This window comes from Vespula vulgaris, chromosome 4 (genome assembly GCF_905475345.1).
Source record: "Vespula vulgaris chromosome 4, iyVesVulg1.1, whole genome shotgun sequence".
Lineage (NCBI taxonomy): Eukaryota > Metazoa > Arthropoda > Insecta > Hymenoptera > Vespidae > Vespula > Vespula vulgaris.
The window spans coordinates 6,521,260-6,542,390 of record NC_066589.1 but is presented as its reverse complement, the minus strand read 5'-3'; the positions used below and the strand labels follow the sequence as shown (position 1 = coordinate 6,542,390).

The window sequence follows — 21,131 nt, the reverse complement described above, 5'->3', positions numbered from 1 at the left end:
AAGACAAAAATAGAAAAGAGACGAGAATCGAAGGATGCACCTTCCGAATAAAATAAGTCGCTCTCCTTTTGCGTGACCCATTCTCTGTGGGGAGTCTAAACACCTTTCGAGACTTCTGGAATCGAATCTTCACCTTTACTCATGTTCTAACCGAAACGAGAGCAAAAGGGAGGTGGATGATGGCTCGTCGAAACTTTCGTAGCTTCCTAGAATATATCCCGGTCGACCCAAACTTTCACATTTTTTCGTAAAAACTTTCCTGTGCCTGCCCGACCTGTCTGCCTTCTTGGGCTGGATCTCAAACAACGCGAAAATTTTCAAAAACTCTCTACGCTTTCTCTTCTCCATAGGAAAAGAATCGTCCCGAAGGAAGAAGGCCTCGGTCAGCTTAGAAAATCTATATAGCACGTTACGTGATTCTATAGCACGCTTCGAGAAATCGTACAATAGAATCTAGTGTCCTCGAGTGAAAGCAAAACGAAAATAGATTTATGTTTTCGATTTTAAAGAAATGTCAAAATATCATCAAGCAAATATTCTATACTTTCTGTTTGTACCGAAGAAAAATCAATGTCTAAATACTGATCTTTATTCATATGTATAGATGAATCGTAAACATGTTGTTAATATTATCGACGCGTAAAGATCACGCAGGAACGGGTTGACCGAGTGTTACGAGTACAAAATGGTTTCCCGGTGCTTTAAAGTAGGTAATTAGGATTCATGATGCAAGCTAGTTACTTTCCGGAGGGACAACACGAGAATAGGTGAGGTTGGATATTTTATAATTTACGCGTGTGTGAGTGAGAATCAAGGTAGAGATTATATGGGGTACGAACACAGGGGAACCCTTCGTAACTCGTATGTTTAAAGTTTATGTGTCGTGACGTAATAAAGGATTCTACACATTTTCTTGTTTTTTCCTTTTCTATCGACAAACGTTGATAGGACAATAGTAAGAAAATAGAAGTGTTTTAAAATATTTATAAAAAATTAGAATTGCAAATAATATAACAGAAAGATTAGGTACGCTATCGATAAACAATTATTAAAGTATAACGATATATTTTTTTCAATAATTGAATATTTGTTTTTAGAATGTTTTAAGATCGCTAACGAAGTAACATCGAGTCTTGAGTGCGTTCTATTATATTAAACGAGGAGAAGGTGATCCCTTTGAAATTACAAGGCGTTGTAAGAAGGTAGACTGTAAGAAGGATAGAGACACCCACTATAAGGTCAAAAAGTTTTGACGGGAACCTATAAATCAAGCTCGAGGCACGCTCGTGTTCGTGCTCGGAGAGGCAGGAGGAACTCACCCCTTATGAGGAGTTTCGTTCACCGTATGTCCCTCCTTCTCGCAAGTAGAGTCAGTCCGTACACGATGCTTCAAAAATTTTAACATCGACCCGAACCTTGGCTCGCCCTATCCGTTAAACTTTCGATATAGCTAGGTAATTGCCTTCGGATAATTTATGCTCGAAGCAACGACGTATAACGGCAGTTACATCCGGTCAAAGCAACGTTCTTCGATTCACGGGTTAACCGGTTGGGATATAATTTTTTATTGCGTTAGTATTGGAACGATTTCAATGCTATCGTCGTATATAATCTTTTTATAACGCAGATAAAATAATTAAGTAGTGTATGAAGTTAAGATAAATGTTTTTATGCGATGTATATCGTATGAATTGATACAACTTGTTGTCATTTCATTTACATTATTTAAAAAGAATATATTTCATGCTATTAAAAGTAACTAATTTGATATTAAATATTTCGTTTCACCTGTCATCGACCTTCACCCTAGATATTATCTACTATCCCTTTAAGAAGAAAAGTTGTTTCAGTCATCTATTATCATAAGTTGCGAAATAGTAGTTGTTGAATAGCTGAGATCGTGTGCCGATGTGCGCGTCTGTCTGTGTGATTATCCTATTCTAAATCATAGGAATTAGTCTGGCGTCTAAGCTAAAATTAGTCTATTCTATGACGCTCTTAATGAATAATGATCGTGGTTGAGCCTATCTTAGCTAAATCACAGTCTTCAGGTGTAAGAATAATGACGGCAAAGAATGACACCGAATATACGACGGAAGTCTTTCTAAGTATATATTTCTAGCTTTAACTAAAATATATTCTGCATAATAATTAAATACATATTTTGCATTTTCTGAATCGTTTAAAATCATAAAAAAAAAAAACAATAATAGATGTAATTATAAATTAATTAATGAATTAATTAATTAACAGAAACGCGAAAAGCAATGAAACAGTTTAAAACATGTTATAAAAATAAAATATTTAGATATGTAAACAATTTTCTAATTACCTAAACGTGCTGATTAAGTGAAGCAGTAAAAAAAGAAAAAAAGAAAAGGAAAAATAAGGAGAAGGAACGAGGTATTAAGATAAAAACTGACCAATGCAAATTTTTCATAGTAAATACACCAAAGACGTACTTACTTACATGCGTGAACGTAACGTTGTGTTGCGTTTCTAGCAAAGATATCGCGTTGCGATAATCATGGAAATATTCATTGCGAGGGGAACGTTTAGCCTTAAAGCGTGTTTATCGAACGTACTCGCTCACACGTGTTTTCTGCGTTCTATGCGTCACGATAAAAAGCTTCCAAGTAAATATTATACAGTTTAGAAAATGCGCGATCGCCTTATCTTCCTTCGTACATACAGACTTTGTCATACTAAATGCGAACGCAATGGTTACAATGAACGTAAGTAAGAGGAAAAAAAAAAGAAAACTATGAAGAAATTTATTTTTAAAAAAGTATGTCGTTGATTTAACGATCTTACTGTTTTGAATGAAAAGATAAAGAAAAAAAAAATAAAATAAAAAGAAAAAACAAAAGGAAAAAGAAAAAAGAAAAACACTGTTTCTATTATAAAACGACTTGATACCGTCAAGGAAAATAAATAAATTGTTCGATTATCTTTTTATCCTGTTACTCGAAGTTATTACTAAACATTTGATCATTTCGATTCCGAGAAAACCAAGGACGATGACGCAGAAAGAAATCACGGATGGGTTTGAGGAAGGATAAATGGGAGGAGGATAGAGAGAGATAGAGAAAGAGAAAGAGAGAGAGAGAGAGAGAGAGAGAGAAAGAGGAGAAGAGGAAGAACGGGAAAGTGCAAACGGCCGAAAGAGCAGCGGTAGAAAGGAAGATAGAAGGGTAGGAAGAAGGGTAAGAGGGGGAAAGGGAAAAGTAGGTGGGGTTGTAGGTAAGAGGGTGAGACGAAGGATTCGTGGCTTTGGGAAGGGTAAAAGAGAGAAAAAGAGAAAGAGAGAGAAAGAGAAAAAGGGGGAGAGAAAGAGAGAGAGAGAAAGAGAGAGAGAGAGAGAGAGGGGACGACGGTATTGGATGGCACGAAGGACAGGAGGCAGCGCACGGTAGGGGTAGTTTGACAACTTGACAAGAGCACAAAGGCCGTGCGGCTCTCGGCGGTACGGAGGGAGGTAGTGAGGTAAAAGAGAAGAAGAGAGAGACAGAGAGGGAGGAGAGAGAGAGAGGGAAGAGGGCTGGAAGCGTCGCGACGCTCACCGTCCGACGGAGGGTTAGCAGATAGGGTGGAATGGGCAAGTCTGGCAGATTCAACGCCGTGAACAAAAGGGTCGATCCTCCTCCTCTTTCTCCTCCTCATCCCTATGGGTTCCCTCCTCCTCGCCGCTTCGCCAAGTTTCCAAACGATATCGCCTATATTGGCTCTCGCATTAATCCATGCGCGTGGATGTAGTATACTCGTGGTGGAAGTCGAACACCGTTCGTCCAATAGATACGACCAGAGCCTAATATCGAAAGTTCCATAGAGAGGGGAAGAGAGAGAGAGAGGGGGGAAAGAGACAGCAAGCGAGGAGCCCAGTGCTTAATTAAATCGCAAGACCGTCGAGAGATAACTAACGACGACAACGTCGAGGACGCTTTGGAAAATCTCAACGCTTGACTTTTCTTCCTACCATCGTGAATGCTGGCACCAGAGAGAAAGAGAAGGAAGCTTGGAAAGAGGACAGAGAGGGAGAGAAAGAGAAAGAGAGAGAGAGAGAGAGAGACAGTAGAAAAGTTTGATCGATTAGCTGTCGATACGGACCATTCCCTTGCATTCGCTACGCTGACATTTTGTCGCGTCGCGTTTCGAACGACAACGCGAAATCGTGCTGATGTTTTCCGAAGGCATCGCGCTCACGCAATTTCGTGTCGCGTGGAATATTTAGAAATCGTATTTCTTTAATATCATCGTAAATATCGTTTTTGTTAATTTAATAAAATTATCAAATGATTTTATATATATATATATCTTGTTTTTTTTTTATACATACGAACACACAAATATGTATATATTATCTATATTGTATGAAAAGATTGTATAATGTAGATACCTATTAATTAAGAGCTCGTCATAAAAATTCTTTCTGTCTCATAAATTCCATATTCTGTATTATATTTGCAAATAAGAAAGACCATTGAGCATCAAAATCTCCTAGTGTACGTTCAAAAAAGAATTTTAATTGATACCGACTTTATGGCGAAAGTTTTTAGGAAGTACTCTGCCACTGTTCAGAAGTTAATCGTTTTTAATTAAATTTTGGCCGTGGCTGAGATAACGAATTTCGTGCTTCTCTAAGTCGACGTACATAGTACAACGTGTTATCGTATGCACGTTAATAACTCGACGATATTATGCGTGAGAACACCGTGATTTCACGTATCTCTATTGTATATATACATATATCTTTTTTTTCTTTCTCACTTTCGCGTCGAATAATTTTCATATAAAAAATTCAGCGTGTTGCTAAAAGACCAAAAAAAAAAAGAAAAGAAAGAAAATGAAAAAAGATTGAAAAAAAATTCGAAGAAACGATAGGAATGTTTCAAATACGTTCTCAAAAGCGATCCCTTTTCTTATGCTTGGAAAAAGGGCGGGAGGAGAAGCCGATACGCTTACGTTGTACTCATGAAAGTTCTGAAAATTTTCTACAATGGCCGAAGGGGTACGTACGACGTGTCGATAACCGTTCGAACGGTAATAAATAATTCTACTAACCGCGATCTATAAGGTGGTTGCACGAACTTCCATTCATACTGTTCATGGATATACATTCTCCCTCTTTTTCTCCCTCCCTCCTTCTCTCTGTCTCTCTCTCTCTCTCTCTCTCTTCCTCCTTCTTTCCTCTTCTCTTTTTCTCTCTTGATACACATACCTATTCCTTTATGGTATTTCCGAGCCCGCTAGCATGATTTATCGATGGTAAAGTTACGCATTTGGTGTCATTAGAAGGATCGTTCGTAACTCTCCGAAAACGTCTATCATAGCCTTTTCGAACTTTCCTCGTGTCGTACGATCTTTTCATGTTCGTAGTTAAATCACTTCAAACTGTATTTTATTTTGACACGCGCGAGGTTCATTTTGGCGAGGCGCATGATCACGATGAAATATATAACGCGATATTAATAAGGGAAAACGTGGGGGGAAAGATCTATACGATCTTTTCAACAGGATCTTATTACAATGTTACTGTTATGATATATGATATAGAAGAAGAGAATTCATTCTTATAATAAAATTACTTAATAGATATTACTCATTTCTTAGAATTATTACAATCGAGTGAGATATTCTCGATAGATGATAAAAAGTAGAGACGTTCGTGAATTCGCGCTAAGGAAATCGGCAATGGGAATAATATTAAGTAGAACTTTCAGAAAAACTTGTTTATCGAAGTTACGTTGAATCAAAATATTCCAAGGAAAACTAGCATGAGCAGGTTGAACAAGACGACGAGGCGGTGAAAATAATCTTGAGAAAGGAGACTACACACGTACTTATATACCTACGTTTGTGTCTGTTGTAAATTCCGTAGAAACGTGATCGAAATATGTGCGCGGTATCGTAGAAAATTCCATACCAGGCCCGTGCTAGATTCTCTCTAATCTAAGCACACAAGTCGGAGTTAACCGAGATACGTCGACGTAATGGGCTTAATCGGTTAAATTTCTGTAGATTCTCCGCCGGCATACATACGATTTTCCCTCGGACTTTCTCATCGCTAACAAATGTTTCGTTAACTTTTTCTTTAACCTTTCACTCCATTCCTCTCTCTTTCTATATATATATATATATTTCCTTTTATCTAATCATGCTATATCTAATTATAACTTGAATATTAATTAACCTTCGTACTATATAATATTATTCCATATTTTCTTGAATTAAAAAAGTCTAACAATTTTATTAGACATCATAATCAACGATCATTCAAATAACAAGATTTTCTATTTTACTCGTTTCTACAATTCGCTTTATACAATCAGACCACGTCACATATTGCGGACACGCAACGCAAGTTAGATTTATTAATTCATCCATATTCGTAGTATTATCATCTTATTGTAAGTCCGTAACAAAACCAGAGACATTTATGAAACGTTCTGGTATTTGTACGAAGCTTTGAGGTTCCATATACACGTGGAACTCTCTCGGTCTCTCCCTCTTCTCTCTCTCTCTCTCTTTGTCTCAGCTTTCTATCTGCTAACCGAGCTTCTCTGCTCCGCTTGCACCCCATTCTCGAGACTTGCGTTTGCGACTCCAGTAAATCAGAAACGCAGCGAAGCGTCTTCACCCGTGCCACAGTACCCCTGGAGTTACGAATCAACCCTCCCTTCTTCCGACTTTCGGGTTTGCTACACTTACCACCTCACGGTGGATCAGAACGTTAAAGTTCTATGCTGGAAAGCTTTTGGATGACGTCGCTTATATTCAGTTACAGTCTTATCTAAAACGAAGCTGCCTGTTACCGTAGCTAATCGAACGGTTCGCTTTTCGATAATGGGAGTAGGTATCGTGGAATGTTCCGTGAAATGAAATTCTTCGTATTAATTTATTCGGAATATAAATAAAGAAAATATTTATAATATACGTGAAATATTATAAATATATTTCTATATTGATGAATATTTGTATATTGCTAAGAGTTATGTTCTTAATTTACTGTTAATAATAAATAAAATTAACATTAATAACTGAATGAATAATTAACCAATAAATTATTTTCTTAATTGATCGTAAGACCATCGTTAATCATTGAAAGATACGAATTGCCCTCATTATAAAATTTTTTAATAAAATATTATATCGGATGTAAGAACCTTAGATGAATAAAGACGCTTATTAAATACTTTATGAGAAATGAAATATAATTATATTAAAGTTGTAAGAATAAAAGTGAAAAAATAAAAATATATATGTATACATATAGTACATATTCCATGAGATAACGAGTTTCGGTTTTTATCGAAGCAATGGTATCTATGCGTGTATGCGTCATACATATACGAGAACGATATTAACCGCGAAACGTTTTATTGACAGTAACATCATCGACATTTTCTCGGCCATGGAACGCACAAGTGGAAGCGGCCGGTACGTTCGCGGACGTTCGAATCAAATGCCCGTTTACTTGAGAATTTACATATTACTAAAGTCGCGCGTGGCTGGCATACGCGGAGATATACCAGATAGGATTTTATAATTCATTAATATGATGAGAGATATTAATGCAGCTAGAATTTTAATTTTGCTTGCCAGAAGATATACCTACTAAACTCATAGCGTAATACTATCGCGCTAATACAAGTCATTAATTTTCAAATCATCGATATTATCTTTACTTTTAAAATCGTCCATATTAACTAACATAAATCTTCTTTTCATTTATGAATCGAATTACATAAAGTCTTTTCTTTTTAATCGTTAAATCGTCATTTGCATTTTAATCATTCTAAACGTTTCATTATCGTTAAGATCATGCACGGATTCCGCTCAATTTTTTATAAACCTTTCGTACTTTCGTATTGCCTTTTGAATGCAAGAAAAAGACAAGAAAGAGAGAGAGAGAGAGAGAGACAGAGAGACAGAGAGAAAGGGAGAAAGAAAGATAGAGAAAGTTCGAGGAATCGTTTTCACGATAAACGCCATAGAATCTTCGATAATCTCGCACGAAACACGTTCCTTAATATGGCGGAAGGAGGATCATCCGCAGGAGGATTAATCTTCGACCCTCGTCAAATCGAAGGGTTCGAGGGCTCATTAAATATTCATGGGAGTCACGATACCGTATCAAAAGGCCTTTCTACGATCCACGAGGATGCTCGCGGGTGGTGCACGAAACTAGTTCCGTGTTTTCGATGGACGGAACGTTCACGCTTACGTTCATCGATACGCCGACGGATTTAAACCCGTGACGTAAACTTCCCTGTAGAAATGAACCTGAAAAAGGCGTTACCACTCGAATTTACCTAATCGTTTGTGAGTCTATAACCACGAAGAAGACAAAAATATGTTTCGATCATTTGCATTGCTCATTCGACTTCCAGTATTAACGAAATTACGAACGCTTGCTCGCGATAATAATATCTATTCGTCGCACTTGAGTAAATTTATAGTAACCGAGGGAGATCGATTTTTTTCTTCGTCTCTTGTTCATAATCAGACGACGGAAAAAAAAAATTAAAAATAGATTCCGAGAGACGTGCAACGTACTCGTTTCCCGTATTTTAACATTATCATCGAATTTATTTGAATTTATTAAAAGTTATGCTTTAATTAATTCAAGGTCGTCTTTGCGTTTCATGATTCTTGATCGAACTTGGTTGACAAGGTCGTTACTAAACGAAAGGTAAAAAAGAAGGAGAAAGAAAAGAGAGATAGAGAAAAAAAGAGAGAGAGAGAGAGAGAGAGAGAATCGAAGGATAGAAAGATCGTAAGAAAAAGAGAGATAGATAATGAAAGAAGAAACGAGAAGGAGAACAACTTCTGTTTTCTGCTTCGAGGGTCGAGCATTATTATGCAAGACAACTCTGTTATCTCTTCAGGTAATGAAGCGACCCGTTGTCCTTCTATGCTACCAGGTTAACAGGCTCCCTCAGTTCCACGAATCCCTCCGTTTCTCTCCTCTTTTACTCACACTGCGTGCCAGAGGTACGCTAAAACGTCTGTGGTCGTTCGCGTTTGAGATCTTAATCCCAGATAATGCGGGGGTGTCACATTTAACGGGACATTTGTCTCCGAATTCCGGTGCACCACTCAGTTGACCATCTCGATTTAGAAACTTAACTGAAAGAAGCTCGTTCAAGACACGCGAAGGTAGGTACCCACGATTCGTTAAGAATCTTATCGATAATGTAACTCGTAATTTACTTTTTTTTTTTTCTTGAGAATCAAGAAAGCCTTGCAAAGAAATTAGAGAAGTAAGATATACACGTATACGTTAAGATCAACGCGCCGATTTCCGATGTCATCTATTCGTCGTGTTTTTTTTTTATTTTATTGTTAGTATCATTATCAATATTTTTATTTTTAAAAATCAAAAGTATGGAAGAATTCATATTTATTTATTTTGCTTTAGACAAGCCTAATGTATGAAATAAAAGCTATAAAATCCTTAAATCCTTTAATTTCTTCGAATATAATGTCCATGATAAAGACAAGCCTTATATAGAAATTCGAGGGAGCCGACAATGCATAGATGTATGTATATATATGCAAAACAGGATTAGTTGATTCTAATGAGAGTGAGTAAAGCAATAAATATCTACCTCCGTGGAAAAGCAACGTTTTATAAAGTACCCATAACCTAATGGAAAATTATGCGAATGAATTATTAAAGCCGACGATAAAGATTATATTTGTTTGTTGAGTAGTTCCAAATGCGGGTGGAAAAGAAAAAACAAAGTACTGAAGTACTAAACTATACTTGGAAACTTCTTCATTTTTACCCGATACGATCAATGCGAATCGAACCTAATTTAGCATTTAAATTAATTAGATTCCGCTTTTGAATATAACCAAGTTGATCTGAAATATCGCGATGGACATGATTTGAAAATATATCCCTTTCCTAAGTATAAAAAAGCAATATAAAAGTGATACTTCATTTATAACATCAGAAACTTTAGATCGCATAATAAATTAAACTTAATAAATTGAAACGAATAAAATTGATCGGTATCAAACTTCAGAAAAATTCGTTGTGAAAATCATCATAGATGTTTGGTGAGAGATGATATAAAACATACCTTTTGACCGTACATTCCGCGGCCATGCCGGCCGGCAAGCCGCCAGTCGGCGAACAATCCGTCGTGTTAGCGATCACGCGCTTGCACAGAGTCGTAGTCCTACACCCACTCGCTCGCACACACACGGCGAGTTCGTTCGCGGAAAACGTGCGGAGCGTGTTCCTATCGGCTAATTAACATTAACGGGCAAAGGCAAAGAAACTCGAAGCCATCCGTGGTGGTCGAGGCACGTTCGCCGAGTCAAAGTATAGCAATTACGCGTCTGCTGTTCCTCGCAAACAGTCCACCTTTCCGAAGTCTCACGAAGTTCCGCGAGAAAACGACGAGCACACTGACAGTCTGTACAAACAGAGTGCCAATTACGTACACACAGCTGTCAATACGTACAGACGTAACACGCGCCGACCTTTCCTTCTTTTTTTTCGTCTTCCTACGACGTTCGCGAGGAGTCCTCAACGAAGACGATTTTAGTAAAGATACTCGAAAGATAATTAGTCGTCTAAGCGTCATTCGGTGTCACAGAATCTTCAGATAAGCGTTCATTCTCCGAGCACGTGGTTTGGAAACGAGCGGGAATACCAAAGATTCGAGTATCGAGTTTGTTTGTTTCTCTCCTAATGGTATCGTTCATAGAAATGTCTTTTTCTTTGGACGGATAAGTAACTGTAAAGAACTGTCGCAGTCGAAAAAACGAAACAAGAGAGATCAAACGATAAACAAACAAATTTTTAAGTCCAAGGTAGTAGGATAGCCTCGAGTACTCTTATCTGTCGACCGTGGTGAATCGTTTAACAAAGACGACGGTGGATCGTTCAAGCAGCGACTCGATGACTGGAACGACGTGACCTTGAGTCTCCGATAACATCACCCGCACCTTTTTTGATCGTCGTTGTTTCGTAATTGCGGAAAGACTAAAGCGTACGATGACTACCTGCGCATTTTATGTTCTCCACGCTATGATTTCCCCTTTGTTGCTTTCTTTCTTTTTTTCTTTTAAAATAAAATATTCACTAGGATGTATCCATGTTTGGTCTCACAATCTTCCGACATATTCCCGACGAAGATCCTTTTTGGTCGATTCACGTACGTTAAAATGATCCAAATGATCCACATGATAGAACTCGTCGATCGAATAATTTAATAACAGATCGTCCGTTATCAAAAATTTCGGAAACATCGTTGAATCACACGCGTCGATCGAAACGGACAAGAGAGACGGTAGATTTACCAATCAATTTTGAAATGCTACAGCAAAACTTTTCTCTTTCTCTCTCTTTCTCTTTGTCTCTCTTTCTCCCTTTCTCTTATACTTCAATGCGGATTTCTACAATGTGCGATCTTTCACGTGAGCGCGACGCGGTATTAGTCGCGCGACTACGCGCGAGTCCGTGCCGAGTCCTCGGACGGAGAGGTACAGATAGAAACGAAAACTACACACAATGTGTGACGGCTGACGCGGCAACGGGGAAACGAACGGAGCCGACGACAGAGCGAGAGAGAGTGCGTGTTTGCGCGCGCGCAAGCGAGAAAGAGAGAAAGATATAGACAGAGAAAAAGATATATATATATATATACATATATATATATATATACATATATATATATATATATATAGAGAGAGAGAGAGAGAAAAGGCGAATAACGGGGGAAGTGAGTGAGTGAGTGAGTGAGTGAGTGAAAGAGTGAGAGAAAGAAAGAGGGAGGGAGGGAAGGGCGAGGAAAAAAGAGGGAAGGCAGAGCTCGAGTATCCAACGCGCGCTGCTAACCAATTCCGCGCGAACGTCGCTCGCTTGCACGCGCTCGCGAGTGTACACGTAGACGTAGGTCGTAGTGTGCGAGACGAATGTGTGCAGAGAAGCGTATCCTCCCGTCGAGGAGCGTGGAACGGACGAGAGCGTCGAGCTGTCAGCGCACCCCACCCCAACACAGTTCGTCCCGGCCCTACGCTTTACCCCCACCACTGACACCACCACCGTCACCACCACCATCACCGACACAACACGACGATTCTGGTACGTCGAGCTTTCTCTCTCTCTCTCTCTCTCTCTCTCTCTCTCTCTCTCTCTCTCTCTTTCTTTCTTTCTTTTTCTCTTTCTCTGTCTCTGTCTCTCTCTTTCTTTTTCTATCTTTCTCGCTCGCTCTCTCTCTCTCCCACCGATACTCCCTTGCTTACGTTCGCAAAGCACCCTTGTTGGCCACGCGCGAGACTTGGCAGATGGGGGAGATGGCCGAAGGGAGTAGATGGCCCTTCGAAATGGACGAGAAAAGACGAGGAAAATGCTTGGAAAAGCTAGCTCGTTTCGACGCCGGAAAAGTCGACTCGCTTGGATCATAATTCTTCCTCCTTCCATTCCTCCTCTCAACCTCATACTCTTCCTCATCCTTCGAGCTTCCTGTCGCCCTTCACCCTACCACCTCGCTTCCCTCGAGCTTCGCCCATTTCCTCTTCGTCACTCGCCGTCTCTCTTTCTCTCTCTCTCTTTCTTTCTTTCTTTCTTTCTTTTGTAGTTTTTTATCCTCTCTCTCTTTCTCTCTCTTTCTCTCTCTACTTTTCTCTTTATTCCTGCCCCGGTAGCAAAGCGTGACGTGGTTCCACCCCAGCGCGATGAGAAAATGTCAGTCCTCGTGGCACTGCTCGCTCGCTCCACGTCCGTTTACTATGTAACTCAGCAAATACACACACACACATACGCACACATACATACATGTACACATATATAGACGCGCGCGCATTTGTACATGTTCACACTCTATGCGTGTAAAGAGCGTGCGAAGCGAGAGACCGTTTCTCGCAACCGCCATTGCTGCCGGACTCTCGGAGGCTGACCTTTTAAAAAGGAGGTGTCCTGAACGTTCGATGCCTTTGTCCTTGTCTTATAAAGATGTATCTCCTTAACCGTTTCGCAAGCTCTTTTTGAAATAATTTATCTAAATGTGGAAATCATTGAATCGATCGTTTTATCAGTAATCATGATTCCACATTATTGACAAAATCATTCGTTTTCGATTAAATTAAACGTATGTCTAATCGTATCGCGAATAAAAAATATAACGAAGTAAAGTCGTTTTTTTTTCGAATCGAAGTCGATTTGACTTTGATTGATTTAACGAAAGATTGAACTTTTTTTTCGTATAAATAAAAAATTAATTAGCGATCTAAACAATATTTGAATAAATATCTTTCTTATCGCAACAATCAGGTCTGATTTAATTTACATTGCATTATTAATTATTTTTAATAAACAACTGTTTCTCGTAAAGATAAGATATGGGTGTAAAGAGATGGAATAGGTAGACATTTTTTAACGATGGGCCGTGGAAAAAGTTTGTAACGTCGAGGAGCGGAGTGATGACTCTATCCAATCGATTCTCTCGATTTCTCATCCGTATTCATTCTCGTCGTCCTGTGGGCTGACCCGCGGCCCCGACTAGGGAAGAAAGAAAGGAACGAACGAACGGACGGTACGAGGGAGAGAAGCGCCTATGATTTATGCTCGCCATTACGGTCTCGATAATTATATGCTGCCCTATAGCCGCCTTCTTCTCCGTATATCCAGAGAGAAGAACGAGCGTGCCGGTAGATGATATCCTGCCTTCCGAGCCAACAACAACAACAACAACAGCAACGGCAACAGCAACAGCAACAGCAACAGCAATAGCAACGGCAACGGCAACAACAACCAACAACGTCGACGACGATCAAAATGGGGAGGATGAGAAGGAGAGGCTGTGCCGCGCATTGCGCGCTCCTCATGATAGCCTTCGATCGATTTGATACGCTTTCGTATTCCCATACAACTAAGTAGGTATGTTTCTCCTTTATAAACGAACCGGTAAAATTCAGAAATATCGAACGTTTTATTTAGTACAAATTAATGTTATAAATAATGTCACGTTATTGAATATCGTTTTATCGAAAAATTTATACTGTTAAACGTAATAAATGTTTCCTTTGGAAAGAGAAAAAAAAAAGAAGAAAAAGAAAATATTATTAACAAAAACAAAAGATTAAATTGTTCTTGAAAAGTGATCGAATTGAAAAATAAACTTTTTATCGATATGCTAAATCGCGATTGAAGAAGGTAGTAAATGGTTTCGATGAAAAGAACGACTATATCGCGTAGAGGAAATAGAAAGGGAAATCGTAGACTCTCGGAACTAAAGTACCCATACATAGAATCGCGAAAATCTCCACCCTCGCGCCTCCGGCGATGGCGGTCGTAAATATCGGAGAAAGGGCCAGACCGTCTCCTTACTACTCCCCGAGGACCACTTATTACGCTGATTCTCTTACAAACCGCAATCATCTAAGTATTTCTTAACGGCCGTTGTCGAATCAAATTGACCGTACTAATGACAGACCAAAGTTTACAAGGAAACCACGAGAAATCGTACTTTTTGCATGATTACAAAGACGTCTACCGACTTATTTACGATGAGATCGTTCTATTCTAGGAATGTTTCATCGATTGTGAACGACAATGACACTAGCTCAGTTTTTATATCAATTCTTCTTTTTATTTGCTTTACTTTTTCTTTTTCTTTCCTTTGTAACTGGATCGACCAATGTCTGATACGAAAAAACAATTACCAATCCCCTCCTTCCTTCTCCTGTCTTTTTTCATCGTAACATCGATGTTCGAACATTTAGTCCGACAAATTCGTACAAGGCAACACAGCTTCGTAGTCATTTATCGGCACAGTGTTCTCTAGTGTCTTTGTGCTGGTTACTTTACTATTGTGACATGCAGTTTATATCATTTAACATTACAAAAAATTTATCTATTTATCGTCATGACATATTGTCTAATTTTGAGGTAAGTTTCAAGTTTGTTATACGACCGTCAAAGAATATTTTCCTTTTCTTTTTTCTTTCGTGTTAACAAATTATAATCTATGCGTTCGTTATAAGACGTTAACACGAGTTTTCGAGTCCGATTCAAAGGATAGAAAATAACGAGCACTTTGTAGACACCAATTGAGACGTTGACAAGCGTAACGCACCATTACAATACGGTCCTTAACTTTTCCAACGACGAATCGAGAGTACCGTGCTCCCGCGTTTCGAGCACGTTGCATATGAAAGAGAACGAGAAGAGAGAAGGGAGAAGGATAGTGTGCGCGTGCGCACGTCATTAGCATACGCGAGCGAGAGGAGATTACCCCACGGCAGGAGTAGAGGTATAAAACAGTGCCGACTACACGTGTAAACTTTGTCCTCGTAGAGGATTCGCGCGAGGAAACGCAGTGAATTCATGAGAAGGCAACATCTGTTTGCATGCGATGCTCGATCTTCGAGACTCGCTTTGAATTCGTGGGGGCCATCGTTATCGCTTCGGCAAAATTGTGCCGTGAAATCCGTTTTCAGCACGAAGAGCGTGCTTAACGCGCTTATACGAAATTTGAATCGCACATTGTTCGTAATACGTTCAACATAATAACCAAGTTATTATAAATAAAGTCGTAGCATAAAAGTATTGTATCAATTATCGTAATATCTTCATCGTGTTTTATTCTAATTATCGGTGTGTTAACAAAAGCAAAGCATCGTTAACGATTAATTCGAATAAGAACGAATAAAACGAATAACGATATCGATTCCGCTAAAGAAACCTATATCTACCATTGAAAGTCGGGAATGATAAAAGCTTCCTTACCGAGTGAAACGAACAAAAAGTAAGACGATCGTGGGGATCGAACGTCGTGGAGTTAGCAACGACAGATCGAGGGATCGATCGGCGCATTCTCGACGAATTCTCGAACGCGGTTGTTGTTCGCCGGTACAATTAGCGCGCCGTAAATCACGAGGATAACGAGACGCGGCGCCCCGAAGGCGTCACACGCCGGTCTTGCGCGCGCGAAAGTAAAGGCAGAGGAGGAGGTGAAAGAGGGGAGGATATGCGGAGGAGTTCCGTTCGCCAACTCTCGGCGACGTCTCTCCAACAACTTCCAACTTCTTAGGGTAGACGACGTCGCTTCGCTCTTAGATCTCCTCCTTCGTATTCTTCTTCTTCTTCTTCTTCACTTACCTCCCCTCCCCTCTTTTCCAACTCCCTCCTCTTAAAGAACATTCACCCTTCGCTTTACTCTTCTCCGTCCGTTCGCAGTTGCTTCCTCGAAGTGCTCCAAAACGTGGCCAGAAAACCTCGTGTCCCATTCATCTTATAGTGCTTCGTTCGAAAATAACTCGAATTTAAGAAGCTCGAAAACAATACGGACGAGTTTCCCCATTGCGTAATGGATCCACGCTAACTTCCACCACCGCTACTATCTACTAGTACTCGAGGGATTAAGACACGACCGTGGCCAAAACCTTTCCGCGAATATTCAACTATCTTCGGATTTACCGTAAATTTTATTTCCCGACGTTTAAAGGGACAATCGTGCTTTCATTCAAATTTATTCCGTTTACCTAGACTTTCTTACTAGATAAATGTCTTGTTTCTTAAAACAACTCGATACTAAGAATTATTATACGATTTATCTACCATCGCTGAGAGTATCGTTTCGAAGTCCGAGTACAATTCGAAGAAGGACGTTTAATCTTAGAAGATTTTCGCGACTCTAAACGCATTTACGAGAAACGCGTTTAATCATCGCCGATATATACCGACGACGTCAAAAGACGCAGTCTCCGTCTTTCCGACGCGTTCATTACGCATGCAAATATATAAGATATATATATATATATGTATATATATATATATCTTCTACATTTCTCGTCGCTTGAAGCGTACGTATCAATATGACGAAAGTAACAACGATTATCGTTTAACAACGATGTTCGTTCATTAATCACAAGCTTACACAAAGTTGCCGACAGACACGTCGATAATTCAGAGGCGTACAAATTATAGGGAATTCGCGATACCGGACTTATCTCTGTCTTTTACTCTCTCTCTCCTTCTCTCTCCTTTTTTTTCTATTTTGTGAACTCATTTAAAGCAAATTTACATTGAGAAACATCTGTCTGATTGTCGACAATGTATCATCCGAATTAAATTCTATGTCATGTCTCTTACGAAATTTTTTTACGTTATCCTATTAAAAAGGATATAAAATTAATCCGCCAAATATGCGGATTCTTTAAAAAAATTTCTTTACGATCTTTGAAATAAAAAAAAAAAGTAACCTTTTTTGTAATTTATTTTTTTCTTTTTTTCCTTTTTTATTTTAATTATAAAAAATGAAGTATTGAAAAATGTTGACTAATTCTTCAAATATATTTGGTAAAACATTGAAGTATTTTTGAAAATTACTTTTTGACCCGCCGATAAAAGCAAATTCATATTGGCTTGGCGATTAGGCAAGGAATACGTAAAGATAGACAAGTGTATAATTTCGTGGATGACTCAAGCGCAATTTAACATTTCTGTCAAACGATAGAGAAACCTTGAAATTCTTTTAAACGCGTGCGGGGTGTCTCGGATTTCCTTCGGAGTTTACATCGATAAATTATCGAATATGTTGACTTCCGCTACCTCTATGGTTTCACTTTTGTATCCGACAGAGCGGTGCACCCTCTTCCGTCGGTGCTACTTCCTTAGGCCCTTCCGTCGGCACTGCTGATTTATCGCAATGGAAAGTACGAGAAATAACAAGGGAACGCGGGACCGCGTTATACGCTTCGCCCGTTCCCGAAATAAAAATGCGCTTTGGAACCACAGACGCTCGACTCGTTCAACGAAATTTTCTGTGGTCGAAAGAATTTTACCGAGGAACGTGACTCCTACGTTACATAGAACAACGAAGGAAAAAAAAAAAAGAAAAGTTCTCAGCGACTGAATCTGTCATTTCTTTCCCCTTTCTGATATACAATCGTTCCATTCGTATCTACTTTAGAAATACATAAAGTATACTTATCTAGCAAAAACCAATGTACATATATATATACATACATATATACATATATTCATACTTATTGGCAGTACGTTTTCTTTCTTATAAGGTAATACTTTTTAACATGACCAAAGAAAAAAGAAAAATGAAAAAGAAATAGTGACGATACAAATGAAGAATGACGTAGCACCATGTATCTTCGTTCCCGTCGAGTCGGGAAGATCCAACGAGAGGTAAAGAAGTACGGATGGCAGAGTTTCCTAGCTAGCTCTCTAACATCGACTTACGCTTTAACGTTATATTTCATCGATCTGGTAGTACCGTAGAAAGCCAAATAAGAGAAGAAAGGAAGAAAGGAAGGAAGAAAGGAAGAAAGGAAGGAAGGAAGGAAAGAAGGAAGAAAGGAAGGAAAGTGGAAAGAGAGGGACGATCAAGCCTGTTAACAAGATCGCACCGTAGATAGGACATAAATCTGCCTGCGTCAGGACCTATTTGCTATTACAGAGTTTTCGAAACGAAATGAGGGAAGAAAGAGAGAGAGAGAGAAAGAGAGAGGTGGTTAGAGAGAAAGAGAGGAGAAGGGGAGAGACACCTTGCGGTGACGTTCCTCCGCAAGCGGGATCTCCGCGTTCTCCTCCTCGTCGTCCTTTGTATCCCCGCATCGTCCGGACGGGAAATCGGGGAAAGTTTGCGCAAGAACGTACGGGCCATTGTCGTGGCGAAGGACCGAAAAAAGAAAGTTAAAAGCTCGTGAGAGCATTGTTGGTTGCGTCACCGGCAGGCTATCCCCCTTCCGCTTTCTCGACGAGCCATGGAGGCCTCGTATATAATATCAAAATTTATGGCCGCGCTCGGCTCGGCTCGGCTCGGGGCCTTACGCACGCTTTACGCTTCTCTTTCAGCTTCTACCGTCCTCGTCTTTGCCCTCTCTCTCTCTCTCTCTTTCTCACACACTATTTTCTTCTTTTTCTTCCTTCCCAGCTAACTATCTCCGTTTACCATCCTCTTCCGCCTTATCCTTCTTCTCTCTCTTATATGACAGGATGAAAACGCTTCCGCGTCTCTCGATGAAACACGTACGAGAACTTATCGATGAAATTCCATGGAAAGTTAATTCAAATTTATGAAGGTAACCGTGTCTGAGCGACTTTCTAGATTTTCTGTTTAGACAGACAAATCATTGGAAAAGTATGAATCTGTTTTAGAACGTAACGAAAAAAAAAAAAAAAATCGACGAGAGAGTTTCCCTTTCGTAACACAATGTAAGATCGAATCGATGTTCTTGTACGTCTTCGGAGAACAGAATCGGAGGAAAGAGCAAAAAGATGAAGGCGAGCGAATAGGTAGAAGAAGAAGAAGAATAGTTGGCTCAGGATTTCTTATCTGACCCAAGAAGGCTCTTTTCATTATGCAACAACGATCTCAGACAGATAGACGAGAGCGTACGGGTAGGTATATTAATATCCAGAGGCATGTGAACCCGCACACATGCGGGGCGGTTTGCGTGCCTGCGTGGTAATCAGTATAATGATCAGCGGTCGAATTGACGTATCGCTAAGATAATATATATGACGGCACATGGCGGCAGATGCGTTCCACGGTGTGACGTGGTCTAACGCATCATTGATAGCCCACCCTCCTCCGCACCCTTCTCTATCTCGTCACTCGTTCTCTCTCTCTCTCTCTCTCTCTCTCTCTCTCTCTCTCTTTCGCTTCACTTCTCCCCTCGAACGTCAATGCCATCCTCCATCAAATTTTCCTATCGCCTCCTCCCTCCTTCTCCAGTGTTCGTTTCCTGCCGACCAATCCTCCCCCTTCCTTCCTCTCCCTTCTCCCTCTAACCATTTCGAACGTTCCACCGGCCCTTCTGTCGCAAACGGAAGGGATGCGACGCAAGGGGACCCCCTCGAACGACCAACCAGCATCCTTCTCCTTCCTTCGGCCTAAGGATTCTACCACCACCGTCGCCGCGCCCAACCGTGACTCAACAGAAAGTGACATTTGCGACAAAAAAACAGCATGGCGTAGAAACTCATTTCGTCTGTACAATTACGACTATTCGACGTAGTTCGAACCCTCGTCCTTCGGCCCTTCGATGTGAATTTTTTGTGAAATAAGTTTTCTCTCTCTCTCTCTCTCTCTTTCTCACTTTTCCTCTCGAAGCGTTATCTTTCTCTTTCTCTTTATTTCAGTGCTCTTTTTTCGAAGATTCTGTAGGCGTCAGCGAAATCGGTCGACCACGTGGACGCATGGAAAAAAATAGATTCTCTTATCTCTTCTTTTCTTTTTTTTTCTTTTTGATCTTGTTACAAGCGCGTTAAAAGTTGTATGAAATTTTTAATGATAGTGCGAAATCGTACAGAAAATCACTTAAGTTAGTTAACGTAGATTACCTAAAGGATTTATCGACGATACTTTGCAAACTGAACACCGCATCATCCGCGATAAATTTCATAAGTGTTAGAACGAGCGCGATCACGTTGCTTGGCACTCGGAGGATTAAACCGGTTTATTTATTACGCGTCCGATGTTCGTTTCTACGATTCGACGTCTCGGACGTACCTATGTAGAATCAGAGTGTACGATGTTGCAACGGCGATAGGTTGATTTCTTGACGTAGGAAAGAAACGATTCGTACTCGTAGTTGTCGATGCATCGAACGATCGGCTGTTACATCGTACCGGCAGGGAGATTTAATTTGTGTGCCGGTTTCGCTTGACTTTCCTCGCTTCTCAGGTCAAATGGGCAATTTGCTCAAAGAATTCTGGGTCGACGATTTAGGTTGCTTTTACGTTTTACGATGGTGTCGGGTAAAATGCGAGTGCTTTCCTCGTACCGAACGTATGAGTCAGATTTCACGTGTTGTACATTTCGCCGCGTGATTTCTCTCATAACATTCACTTTGTTCCAATTAAAATAATCATCCTTGCAAATGAGGGGATTAAAAATAAAAGAAAATAATCCCGCTTAAAGAAAATATGTTGGACGTTTTGATAAGATATATTTTGACAAGTTCCATCCTAATAAGATAAGATCTTAACCACGAGTAAAACGGTGCAAAACGGTTCAAAAGCTTCACCGAAGGACCAAAGATTTTTTCCCGATAAATATTTCTCCGCGTATTACGTTCCGGGGAGTCAAAAGTAGCCGTCGGCATTCGATTGGCACGTCGATGAAATTTGTTGTTGTCGCGCCGAACGA

The 21,131-nt window shown here is 39.8% G+C and overlaps 1 protein-coding gene across 13 annotated transcripts in view; it reads right to left on the bottom strand.

Annotated features, from left to right (window-relative positions):
* Positions 1–21,131, bottom strand: part of LOC127063327 (homeotic protein antennapedia-like) — a 231,010-nt gene that overhangs the window by 121,394 nt on the left and 88,485 nt on the right. For 5 of the 13 annotated variants that reach the window (XM_050992955.1, XM_050992954.1, XM_050992953.1 and 2 more), the window contains exon 1: positions 10,092–11,606. The exons of 7 other annotated variants lie outside the window; for them this stretch is intronic. The gene's annotated coding sequence lies outside the window, so the exon portion shown is untranslated. Of the gene's footprint in view, positions 1–10,091; positions 11,607–21,131 lie in introns of those variants that run through there. One more of the 13 variants, XM_050992964.1, reaches the window with a different exon arrangement.